This window comes from Pteropus medius, unplaced genomic scaffold (assembly GCF_902729225.1).
Source record: "Pteropus medius unplaced genomic scaffold, Ma_sr-lr_union100, whole genome shotgun sequence".
Lineage (NCBI taxonomy): Eukaryota > Metazoa > Chordata > Mammalia > Chiroptera > Pteropodidae > Pteropus > Pteropus medius.
The window spans coordinates 18,517,861-18,532,323 of record NW_024344370.1 but is presented as its reverse complement, the minus strand read 5'-3'; the positions used below and the strand labels follow the sequence as shown (position 1 = coordinate 18,532,323).

General features: G+C 31.7%; 1 protein-coding gene across 1 annotated transcript in view; it reads left to right on the top strand.

Moving 5' to 3' along the window:
• The window catches only part of DACH2 (dachshund family transcription factor 2), a 683,066-nt gene that overhangs the window by 305,709 nt on the left and 362,894 nt on the right, over window positions 1-14,463 (top strand). The gene's annotated exons all lie outside the window — the stretch shown is intronic.

Here is a 14,463-nt window from a genome sequence, read left to right as displayed (position 1 = left end):
TCATGCTGTTTTGATAAATGTTGCTTTGTAGTATAATTTAAAGTCAGGCAGTGTGATACCTCTGGCCCTGTTCTTTTTTCTTAGGATTGCTTTGGCTATTTGAAGTCTTTTGTGATTCCATACAAATCTGATGATTTTTTGTTCTATTTCTTTAAAAAGTGCCATTGGGATTTTGATGGGGGATTACATTAAATCTGCATATTGCTTTGGGCAATAAAGCCATTTTAACTAAGTTGATTTTTCCAATTGATGAACAGAGAATATCTTTCCATTTATTTATCTCTTCTTCAATTTTTTAAAAATAATGTCTTGTAGTTTTCAATGTATAAGTCCTTCACATATTTTATTACGTTTATTCCTAGGTATTTTATTTTATTTTTTGTTGCAATTGCAAAAGGAATTTTTTTTCTTTTCATTTCTTTTTATGATATGTCATTGTTAGTATATAGGAATGCAATGGATTTTTGTACATTGATTTCATATCCTGAAACTTTACTGTATTTGTTTATTGTTTCTAATAATTTTTTGTGGAGTCTTTAGGGTTTTCTAAATAGAGAATAATGTCATCTGCAAAAGGTGGCAATTTGATTTCTTCATTCCCGATTTGAATGCAGTATTACTCAGGCATAAGAAAAGATGAAATACTGCCATTTGTGACCACATGGATGGATCTTGAGATAATTGTACTAAGTGTAATAAGTCAAACAGAAAAAAAAATGAGAACCATATGATTTCTCTCATATGTAGGATATAAAACTGAAAGCAATAAATGAATAAGACAAACAAACAAAAATTCATAGACACAGACAGCAACAGTTTAGTGGTTGCCAGAGGAATGGGGAAAGGAGGGGAGGTAGATAAGGATAAAGGGGGTCATGAACACACATGCAATATATGACGTATTATTAATTTGTGCACTTGAAACCTATATAATTTTAGATCATCAAAATCCCAATAAATTTAATAATAATAAATAAAGTGTTTATTGATATAGGTAGGAGAAGTTATTCATAGCTCTATTTGGAAAGCACTGTTTTAATTTTTATGTTCTGTGAGGTGGAAGTAGTACATTCATCTATGTAATGTTTACTCAACTCATTTATTGAGCATTTAATCAGTATCTGTTATGTACTTAGAAATGAAGATTCAAAGTTTAATATGACCTGACCCCTTCCTTCAAAGAACTCACTCCCCAGATTGGGAGAGTGTCCCAATAAGTAAGTAATTGTGAGATAATTTATATAAGTCCCTTTACGTATCAAAGAGAGGACCCCATGAAAGAGAGAGGAGAATGTTTCACAAGATAGAGATAATTATGTGGTAGAAATCTTTGAATATGTAGGGAGACAAAGGAGTTGACCATAACAATAAAGATGAGGTATATCTCTGTGAGTATAAGTATAATGAGTGCAAAATGGAGAGAGTGATGACCTACCTTCCAAAAGAAAAACATCAGCGTTCATCATAGGCGTGGGTTCTTCTGAGGACAGTTCAGAAAGAATATCTTGAGGGTATCACCTTTCCATTTTCATTGTATAACAATAAACTGTTTTGTTGATGATTGCGCTCTTAAGTGCACATAGTTCTTTATAGAGATTTTTAAAGAGCTTTGATGACTATTACCACATTACATCCTTCAAGCTAGGTAGAGTGGGGTATTTAATTGAACATTTTTGCTCATAAAGAAACTGAGGTGTAGAGAAGTTAAATGATTTGCTCAAGAATACACAGTTGATAGCAGTAGAATCAAAATAGAATGTAATTTTTATGACTACATGTTTAGTGCTCTTACAAGCAAAAAGATGAAAACTGCTATATTGAGAGCTGAATGAATGCATTTACATGACTCTATGACTCTGAGCACATTACTCTTTCTCTTCTGTGCCTGACTTTCTTCATCTGTAAAATGCAGATAATAATAGTGTTGGCCTTATAAGTGTGTTGTAAGAGTTAAATGTCATTATGCATGTAAATAACTTAGCATGATGTCTGGCATAATAATCATTCCATAATGATCAGCTATTACTACCGAATAAATAAAATAAATAAATCATTATTTGGAAAATCTGACTTAAAATCATGTAACCACGGCATTAAGATACTGTATTACAGCTGATCAATCTGAAAGGGGGTCTTTCCATCTATAACTTGATTTCCGAGGTTTAAAAAATCAGTTAAATAATTTATTTAAATGTTTGATTGCAAAAGTAAGTTTGTAAAGCAGTCTCGTTTTTTCTCAATCCAAAGAAAGTTATAAAATAATGTTATGTTTAGCTATTACAAACTCAATACATTTAAAAAAAATCAATGTTTGAACATAACATGATTTGATTTTTTATCCGGGCATTTTAGAGAATGTATTTGATTCATTTTTCTGCTAGTGGGTAGTTGCTACGTACCAATTTTTCATATAGTCTTAATTGTGTCTTTCTACATTTGAGGAAAATCAGGAGCAGGTAGCACATATGAATATTCAGCAGTCTACTCAGGGCATACTATGTGAAATAAAATGCCAGGAAGATCACAAACTGATAAAAAGGGTATTTAATAAGAAGACTCTGAGTACGGAGGCTATAATCATGATGCAAAGAAAATATGCCTCATCTAATCTGTGTGAGAGACATTACTAGCTTCATATTCATTTTTGTAACCACATTTGTATGCATAAGAAGTAGCCCAATCATCAGAGTCATTGTCAAATATAAAAAACAATAACATGTGTCATGATCTCTTCTGCTAGCACATTCAGTAGAGTCACATCTTATGGTGAATACCCAACTTGTGGCTGCTGATCTGAAAATTAAATTGTTGGACTGATAGCTATTGCTCATGTGGAACACGAGAAGAGTTATTATTTATTTATTTATTTATTTATTTATTTAACTTAGCATAAAACTGATACACTTAGTCTCAAAATTACAAACTTCAAATTAGATAAATATTTGTTTTCTGTTGTAAATTTTAGTGTTTATGATTGTTATAATTTGTTGTTCTGACAGGCTGTGAAAAAGATGTGTCTTCACTATATAAAAATACAATAAATTAAGAGAAACTATTGTGCTAGAGAAGTAATAGTCCATGTATTTATGAATGCTGATGGGATGCCTGATTGGCATCCAGGAATGTTAGGACTAAACAAATTTTCTATCCAATAATGAATATCATCTCTCATTCTTCAGTCCTATGAGCCAAGGGACTGAAATATTCATGACCAAATGCTTACCTGTGAAAAAGCCGCATATTGCAAAAATGTGGGTGCTAATATAATAACAGTGTTTAGTTAAACCTATAAATCAAAAACACATCAGTATGCAAAGCAGACTTTCTTGCTTTAAAATTAATTTTTGACTGAAGATGTATTAGGTTCTCATTCCTATTGAATTAAATTCGCAAAATTCAAGAGAATATGTAATTGATGGTATTAGAATATATGCTTCATACCACACAATTTTATCCTCTGTAATAGTGCTTTCTTACCTGTATACTGAATAATTGCTTTTCTTCTGTAGACTCACTGTGGTTGGAGTCTGTTTTATTCTCTCCCATCTTTATTTCCTGCCAGTGTCTAGCACTGTATATTGCTTTTAATAGATGTTGAATATGTGTTTGTTAAGTTGAATTGTGCATATAAAGATATGTGATTAAATAGGCTAGCTTCAAAAAAGAAGTAAAACTTTGTCACATTTTGTCCTTGATAGAAAGAGAACCCAGGCCTTTTGGTTAACATTTGTACACCTTAGTTTGAAAAATGGAAAAACGGAGCTGTCTGGTTTTAGTCTAGAATTATCTTAAAGTAAGGCAAATAATTTAATAATACTAAATTCATTTGAGTTTGTATTTAGGAGAAAAGAGTAATAGATAACATTTACTGAGCACTGTATGCTAAGTATTGTGCTATACACACATTATGTCATTTAATATTAACGAAAACCATATACGATAGATACCCTTATTATTTCTGATGTTATAGATAAAGACATTGTGTCGTGCGACTGGGGTGGAGAGTGATATGACTTTTCCAAGAATCAATCTGCCATAAATTTTGGCCATAAGATTTCAGCCTAGGAGTACTGACTTCAAAGCCTGTATTTCTTAACCCTTGAGTGTTTTTTTAAAAAGAGCTTTTTTAAATTTATTTTATTTTATTTTTTATTTTTAATGAGGGCTAGGGGAAAACAGTTAATCGATATCTGAAGAATTTGGAAGTATTTACACTTTAGAATAAAATCTCTATTTCTACCGAATACTTGACTCATTATTTTACTTCGAACAGTTTGTTTGTTTCTTTGTTTGTAGAGTGGTGATATAAAGATGTAGGGAACTTTGTCACTCTTATTTGTCTGTCCTTTGTCTATTTTTCTGCTTGTTTGCTTCTCCATCAGACCGCTAAGGGTAGAAAAAGAAAGCAAAATTCCCTGGAGCAAGAACAAGGTACCATATTTATCTTGGCATTTCAATCACCCTTCCACGCAATAACACAGATAATCTAGAATTTTATATAATCCCTCCAGTCTTAAAAACATTACTAAGGGCAACGATATTAAAAAGATCTAGAGGCCATGGTCACTTTTCTAAACATTAAAATTTTCTTCCAACTCTCAATCTATTCTGGAAGATACATAATGTTACTGTTATTTGCATACCTATAATTTAAATTAGAAATGAGACTTTTATTAAGAAAAATAAACTTTATTGATAGTAGATCACATTATATAATACATTTTTGTATGGCAGATTAAAAAATGAACCATGAAATAATAACCTCAAGAAATGAAGGATAATTATCTTTCATAAGTATTAGCATATTGTAAGAGTATTTCTATACCATTTTATTTCTATACCATTTTATTACATTAGGCAAAGTCCCCTTTTCATTTTACTAATATAGATGTCTTGTAAAGTCGTGTACTTTATGCCTATGGAAAAAGTGGATGCTCATTTCACAGAATATGAAATAAAACATGGCTAAAATAGTAGTAATTTAAATGGCATTTAATAGTACTTGTTTCTTTTTTTCTTTTTTTTTTCTTTTTATAACAGGATTTTTCCATGAATGGTTTGATTAATGTGGGAATAATTCACGTGCAGATCTATTGGCTATGCTTTTCAAATGCACTATTTCCAAATTCCACCAGCAGGTGGATTCAACCTAAGGCTGTCAATGTTCACTGTTTGGCTTGGTGAGTTTATCCTCTTGCACCTGAAACAAACCTAACATCTCCTTTTCAAACTGTGGATGATTTAATCAGATGCCTGTGGGCTATTGTTTGCCAATATCTACTTAGCTACTTTTTTTTTTTTTTAGGTTATAAAGCAATTGAAATGTGCCCAATTTTGCTTTCCTGAAGATTAGCACTGAGGGACTTGACTCTGTCCTCCCTTGACTTGGTTGTGCTAACCTCACTCTCAAAGCCCCTTTATCTGATATTTGACCTATAAAATATAGGAAAATTTAGGCCTCAAAACTGCAAATTAGATACACCTGTTTTTAGGCAAGCAATGAAAGCGATGTAAAATTCTCTGATATCTCAATCTAGTTGTTTTGCCTGACGCCCATTTGGCATTCCAGAGAGAATCTCCATTATGTAAAATAAAGAGGTCAACTTATGGACGCAAATGTATGACCATTCAATAAAACTTTCTTGAAACCTACTAAATACATGCAATTAAACCAGTTTCCTTACATGGTATTTGTAATTTCATTGGTCAGTGGAAATGTTTATTATCAACCTGTAATAAATGTAAATACATTTTACAAAGGTTGCCAGGTATGAGTCAAAATTTGTATTTATAAGTAATTATTGTTTTCTTACTTATTTCTAAGATCATTTCAATTTTATCATTTGATGTATTGTTTTGATCTATGTTGGGACAGTTCCTCCTCAGTCACCTTTTAGAAGTGAAACTGAATGTGACGCAGCATGCACAATAAAATACATTATTTACATGATTCAATTTCAAGGGATAGATGATGTCACTTACCATGTTTTCCTTTGTATCATTCTTTGGGTTGATTTTAAATATGTATTTTACAATCTACTAGTAAAGGAGGTGAACCTATTAGAATGGGTGGTTACTTTGGATGTAAGGTGGCTAACTCCTTTTTACACTGCGTATTACATGGAATTGAAAGCACAATAATGCATTAGGAAGAGTTAATTTCAACTATCATTAAGGCTCAATAGTTCTGCACATATATGCAGAAACTGCTCTTGTTACTCCTTGCATTCACTCATGCTCAGTGAAGTGCAATTGACTTGGTCCCAGCAGTGACTGAGCAGGTGACTTGATTACACTGAAATCAGGCAGAAAATGTCCTCTTCTGGCCACTCGAGTGTATCAGTCAAATTATTGAGTGGCAAAACTAATTCTATGCCTTGGGCCATCAGAGCTGCCACTTCCTATAAGTCAAGCCTTCACTTAGTGTGAAATTGTTTTTTATTTCATTCTTTCATTTATTATGCCTATTTCAGTTAATTCAGTTAGTTAATGTGAATCAGTCAGTGTGCTTGGGCGGGTTTAGATATGCAACTTTCTAATCTGTCGATGAAATACTTTAGAGTTGCAAACCATTTAGGAAACATCCGAAATTTATTATGATCCATATAGTTAGTAATTCTTATGATTTAAAAATGAAACACAATGGGAAAGAAAAGATTAAATACAATAAGCTTTAATGAAATTTTACTCTTAATAAATTAAAAAAAATTGGGATAAGATAAAATATTTGTGCTATCTTAAAATTTAACAAAAAAATTTTATAACATGCAGTTTTCTGTTCACTTCTGCTAATTGCTTATACATAATAGGAAAATGTATTATTTTGTTTAGCAATCAGAAACCAGAACTTGAGACCAACATCTTAAAGAATAGCCAATTCTCTATTTGCATATATTTCTGTGATTTGTAGCATCTTTTTAGTGACCTGGTAAACTCTTTGAAGATTTGTTCTCCTACTAAAGAATGTCCCTTAAATTTTGTTGGGGAATGGCAGTTGAACTGTTGAGAATTTTCTGCCTACACACATTTATCTAATGAGATTAGATTGTACTTGAAAAAGTAGATGAGCCATAGTGTACGATATTAGACGTCATATGTCAGATGTCATGCATATGGATTTTTTTAGGCTGACAGCTGGGAACCAAGATTCCATGTTCTACATATTTTGTTTGATATCTCAAGAAGCATTTATGTATTTTTCTCTTATTTTCCAGCTTTATTGAAACATAATAGATAATTATTTTCTCATATTTACATTGTACAATTCAATGAGGTTGTTTTTTTAATTATAATTGGCGTACAATAATATATCAGTTTCAGTTGTACAGCACAGTGATTAGAGATCCACCAAACTCGCAAAGCAATCCTCCCACTAAATCTAGTACCCTTTTTCCCCCTTACATATTTATTACGTTATTAATCATCTTCCCCATGCTACACTCACATGTCCATGTCTATTCTGCAACTATCCATTTATCCTCTCAATCCCTTTTGCCTTTTTTTTGCTATCCACCTCAATCCCCCCCCTCCCATCTAGTCGCCCTCAAAATATTCTCTATATCTATGAATTTATTTCCACTTTTGTTGTTGTTGTTGTTTATTTTGTTCTTTAGATTCCACATGTATGTGAAATCATGTGATATTTTCTATTCTAGCCATTTTGTTCAAAGTAATGCCCTCTAGGTCCATTTTTGAGATGTATAGGGTATGAGTCTTTTCTTTTGGAACAGTGTATCCAAATTAGACATGATTTTTTTTTTTTGTAATAGTAACGATGCTAATTTTTTCCTTGAGATAGTAGTTTTAAATCCATAATGAATATATTGTTCCTGGTAGAATTTTTTTTTAATTTCTGTAAGGCTGTTACTAAGAAATAGTCTTTGCCATGTTTAAGAGTGTTTTCCACAGTTTCGAAGTATGGTTTATAGAATTATAGTAACATGTGAGAGGAATATTTGAAATCTCATTTAAAACACTTACCTTATGCTGTGATTTAAAAATCGCCTAAATCACCTAAAATTTTCATTGAATTCTTTTAGGGATACAGTGAATGAATTTTAAAAAAGTGATATGTAACAAGGATCAGAAGTGAAGATAAAAAGCTTTTTTTTGTCCTTTATATTCTTTCGGGAGTAAGTTTATTTTTTTATAACAATTTTAGGATTATTATTATTATCATTTTTAGAAACAGTGCTTTATTTTATCTCAAGAATTGATGAACAACTTCAGACCAGCTTCATATAATCTACACAATGGGGAAGGTAATTGGGCAAGCTAACAGAAGGACTAAGAAGACAAGAACTTGAACACATGTCACTTATGGAGAAGACCTTCATATACTCTAAGACAACACATCTATGTGTATCTTGGATCATATACATCTGTGTTTACATACGTATGCGCAGACACACATAAGTGAAGTATAAATTTCTCATCTATAAATATGTATAGAAAAATACATTGTGAGTACATTTATTCCATTATACCTTTTATATATATGTGCGTTATTTTTTTAAATTTTATTTTATTAGTTTCAGGTTTACAGTACATTGGTTAGACATTTATACAGTTTATAAAATGATCTCCCTAATTGATTCTTCTCTCCTCTGGCTCTCTGCCTAGCCATTACATTAATGCTAACTGCATTTCCTATGCCATGTTCCCCATTCCCATGACCATCTATCAACGATTAATTTGTACTTCTTTAACTCTTCACCCTATTCTCCCAAGCCCCCAACTCCCCTCCCTTCTGGCCATTACCAGATAATCCTCTATATTTGTGAGTCTGTTTTTGATTTGTTTGTTCTTTTTGTTCCTTAGATTCCTTAACTTAGGCTTTTTTAACTTAAAAAATCCTAAATGTGTATTCAGAACTACCGCTTATATTTTATTAAATCTACATCTGACATTACTAGTAAATTCTTAAGAACAGTTAATTGGAGTAAAACATATTTGCACATTTGCACATTACAGGTGACCCTTGAATAACACAAGTTTGAAATGTGTGGGTCCACTTATATGTGAATATTTTTCAATGAATATTGTAAATATATTTTCTTTTTCTTATGATTTTCTTAATAACATTTTCTTTTCTCTAATCTATTTTATTGTAAGAATACAATATATAATACATATAACTCACAAAATATGTGTTAATCAACTGTTAATGTTATCAGTAAGGCTTTCAATTAACAGTAGGCTATTAGCAGCTAAGTTTTGGGAGAGTCAAAAGTTATGCATGGAATTTTGACTGCACTGGAGGAGGAGTCGGTGCCTTAACCCTCATGTTATTCAAGGTTCAACTGTAATAAGTATAATTTAAATTTTTATTTTTCAACTTAATTTCCATGAATAATTTTTGCAGTCAAGGAATAAATTAATTAAAATAATAATGAATGAATACTAGATTTATATTGATAACGTAAATAGTCCTCAATCATCAGTTTCTTTAAAAACTTATTTATCAACAAAAGATAGGTTTATTTTACTGGCTCATAAATGTGTATATCTAAAAAATTAAAATAATCTTTTATTAAAAATTGAAGTCTTTGGAGCCAAATGGAGGTCACCTTTGAGTGCAAAATTGTATACCCTAGTGAGATTTGAAATTGAGTGCTGCAGATTTCTTAGTGATATTGAGAAAATCATATTAAAATATTTATTTGGATCTCTTTAGTGTTAATTTAACCATATGAAGACTACTGAAAAGTATTCAAGACGATAGAGGATAATTTTGAATGGTTTGGTGTGCAAGCGCGCGCGTGTGTGTGTATGTGTAAAAGAGGGGGGCCTAGGAAGGATTATTTATTTATTTTTAGATTATAGTTGACAAAATATTACATTAGTTTCAGGTGTACAACATAGAAATTAGACATTTATATATCTTACGAAATGATCTCCATCTGATGGTAAGTCTTGTACCCATCTGAAACCACACACAGTTATTATGAAATTATAGACTATAATCCCTATGCTGTATGTTACATCCTCATGACTAATTTTAAAACTGGCAGTTTGTACTTCATCTCCTTCACCTTTTTCACCCATCCCTTCACACCCACCTCTCTGGCAACCGACCACCAATCTGTTTCTGTATTTATGAGTTTTATTTTGTTTTGCTTGTTCATTTATTATTATTATTTTAGATTCCACATATAAGTGAAATTGTATGATATTTGTTTTAGTCTTTCTGACTTATTTTACTTAATATAATATCTTCAAGGTCCATGTTGTCGCAAATGGCAATATTTCTTTTTTTTTCTTGGCTAAATAGTATTCCATTGTATACATGTACTACATGTTATTTATCAATTTATCTATCAATGAACATTTATATTGTTTCCATATCTTGGCTATTATAAATAATGCTGCAATGAACATAGGGGTACACACAACTTTTTAAATTAGTGTTTTCATTTTCTTTGGATAAAAACCCAGAAGTAGAATTGCTGGACCACATGGTAGTTATATTTTTAATTTTTTGAGGAACTTTCCATAACCGTTTTCCATAGTGGCCATGCAAGTTTACATTCCTACCAACAGTGCACAAGGGTTCCCTTTTTTCCGCATCCTCTCCAACTCTTATTCTTTGTTTTCTTTTCGATAATAGTCATTTTGACAGAACAAAGTTGGAGGTATCAAGTTCCCTGATTTAAAACTATACTACAAGGCTGTAGTAATCAAAACAACATTATATTGGCACAAAAACAGACACATAGATCAGTGGAACAGAATAGAGAGCACAGAAGTAAACCCATGCTTTTATGGTCAATTAATCTATGACAAAGAGACAAGAATATACAATGAGTTAAAGATAGTCTCTGGAAAAAAATGATGCTAGGAAAACTAGACAAATACATGCAAAACATGAAAGGACCTCTTTTTTACACCATACACAACAATAAACTCAAAATAGATTAAAGAGTTAAATGTAAGCCTCAAATCAAAAAATTCCTAGAATAAAACATAGGCAGTAAACTTTTTACTTTGATCTTAGCAATATTGTTTTAGATGTCTTCTAGGGCAAAGACAAAAGCAAAAACAAACAAATGGGATTACATAAGACTGAAAAAATTGTACTGTGAAGAAAACCATCAACAAAATGAATGGGAGAAGATATTCGCAAATGACATATCCGATAGGGGGTTAATATCCAAAATATATAAAAACTCACACAACTCAAAATAAAAAAAAAATCTGATTAAAAAAATAAGCAGAGGACAGAAATAGATTTCCTTTTTCAAAGAAGACATACAGATGGCTAACAGACACATGAAATGATGTTCAAAATCACTAATGATCAGGGAAATGCAGATGAAAACCACAATGAGATGTTGTCTCATATCTGTCTGAATGATTTGATACTAAATTTTTGGAATTTTTAATATTTTGTAAAATAAAATAAAATTTAATCTATCTATGGTATAGTTTTATTTCAAATGAGTATGTTTGGTTTTTCTTCTCTGTGGCAAGGTGGGAAAATACATAACCTAAATGTAGAATAAAAGCTTCTAGTAGTAAACTATTAGGTAGATGAAATAAACAACATAATTGGTAATTTTTTTACAGTGTAACTTATCAATGAAAAACTCTGTTTGAGTGCAAAGAAAAAGTATGAAAAGTTCATTTTCTTTCTTCTTCAAACCTGGGCCATATTGTAATGTCCTTGTACCATTCTCAGATTGTGACAGCCGGATGATATTGGCCTTCCTCAAGGGGAAAATAATTCTAGATTTAGAGATTTTCCTGGGTAAAAAGCACACTGTGGGTAATGATGTCTGCTTTCACTTTATCAGTATTACAAGAAGAAAATGCCCCATGAGGAGGTCAGTAGTGAATCCCCTCATCAAGTGTTTCAGTTTTGTCACTAAAAGACTGATTAAAACTTAGAACAATGTTGTGAAAAACTATTGAGTACTACATGGGAAATAAAAGGTCTAGTTATTCTGTATCTGCTAGAATTAATTCCCAGAGGATTGTTTTACATGGAAAATAAAACTCTTGCAACAAGAGTTTAAAAAGTGAAGGATGAAGTGGGAAGTGGAAGTATGGTGTCAGCATCCTCTCAGTGCAACAAATGAAAGATTTGTCCCTCATTAAACCATTTCTTGATATTTCCCAATAGATTTTGAGCTGAACGTTTGTTAATCCCAAAGCTTTGACAAGCAAGACCTGTAGAATTAGGCCAACTACTGGTACAAATAGCCAGTGTACATGAAATGGTAATCATTGCTTTCCAGTCTATTATTAGATTAACTTCATAGGGATTGCTCTTTTCTCCTGTGAGTTGATGCATAAATGACATGCTTTACCTTCCAATAAATCTAATAGCAGAGTGGCTATGACATGATGTTCGTAGTCCTTGGTCTCATAACAGATTATTTTTGATTGCTACAGGAGTTTGGAACAGCTTGAAACCATTAGAATTTAAAGGCAACATTGAAATGTTTATAGCATACCTGACACACAGAATATTGATGATTCTGAGGTATGTTCACAGCTTTTTGCCCCGTGATCTCGAATATCACTCAGTAACTAACTTAGGAAACTGATTACAAATCATCAATTGAGTTGATAAACAATTTTAAGACTAGGTATAAAAGTGATGGCTCTGTCCTTTGAGGATTTCTAGCATTGTTAAATGGCACTAGGAAGTTTTTGCCAACAATTTTTGTCTAACTACATTCTAACTTCCTCTCCTTCTTATGAATTGCATCAGAAAGGCATGATATTAGTTGCCAAGCCTCTTAAACAGGCAATTCTAAATATATTCTTTCTGTAGTAGAACAATTTTATTGTTTCAGCAAATCAGTAACTTGTGCTTTATGTCGATATTTTCTTCACACCTTAGTATATGAGTTTTGTTTTCTTTCTTGATGACTCAAATCCAATGTTTATTATTTCTTATCCTTTGAAAATGGCTTAGATAAGCACTTAGTAGAAAATGTAATCTGTGTGTGCTTTTTCCAGGTTGCAGAACCTTGACGCTTCCAACTTTTGTAAGCCTGGTTTCAAGTGTTTCCTGATTCCCTTTCAATTGAATTTTAGGAGGGTCTTTATGTGTTAAAACTAGGGTAACTCATTTTCCTGGGATATTCTTGGTCTATGCCTGTTCTGATGCCCTGCCCAGTTTAGCATTTTATTTCTTTCAAAACCTCCCTTGTTTGAAAGATAAATTATACAGTTATCTTAGTTATTAAAGGATCTAAACTTTATATGAATAAATTTATCTCAGTGTCTTTTGGAGTTTCACATGTATAGAAATAAATTCTAATATTATTTACTGTTATTCTCCCTTCCACAGTCAATACTCTCAACACTTTTCTGACTAGAAGAAAATAAAGAGTTATATTATGCATAGCAGGCCGTCTCATTTCAAATACTCTTATATGGAGACAATTGGAATGCTAAATTAGGTCTAAACAGTTTAAAATTGTTGTACCCACCATTGATCCTCACTCTTTCTTTCCATGGCAAACTACCTGTAAACTAGCACTTTAAGTACTCCGATTTTTCTCTATATCATCATAATGTGAAACACTAAGACATATTTAATGATATGTTTCTATTCACTGTATTAGGGACTGGTGTTATTGCAAAACACCCCAGGCAGCACGACTAATGAAGGAGCTAAGGATGGGTCTCTTCTTAGAAAAGATTAAAATGCAAAGCAATTTTAAATTGCTTTAATCAGAAATTTTGAACATTTTAAAAAATTACAAGTAACAGTGTAATTCATGCTATGAAAATGCATGGTATTGCTTGACTATAGCTACATAAGAAGCAAAATGTACAATAATTTGATTGAGAAATGCCTTCATTAAAATTGTAGCAAGATTCATTACATGCAGAATCTAAAGAAATGTGAACCTAATCTAATCCAATGGTTTATTCTTTATATTAATAAAGAATGGACTTTCCTAGCTTCTATAGTCAGTATATTGTAGCAGTTTGACAGCATTGAAAGTCTGTAGGAAAACAAAATGTTCCTAATATACCGATGTTAATTGTTATTTATGTATAAATTTTAATAATTAGATATATATCAGATAATACATTGTGTAGTATATAGAGACCAAACAACAGACACATTTAGGGAAAAGAGTTTATTTCAAAGAGAGAAAAAATGCATAGCAATGGTAAATAAGTAGATGAGTTTAGACATTTAGTAGATAGATAGGAAAGTATAATAGATAAGTAGCTAAGTTTAAAAGTCAAATGAATTGGATATGATTCCTTTCACATAGTCAACTGTAAAGGCCAAATACAATGAACCACTGATGAACACCTGATCCAAGTTGCTTAGGTCTCCCTGGTGGCAAATAATCTTTCTTGACCATCAGGTAAAAACACTCTTTAACCATATTTGCTAAGTATAAATGATTCATGGATAATAATAGTAGAAAAAGCAACAAATGTCTGAGTACTGAGGTTACAGCGCCTCATTCAGTGACTACTCCGAAC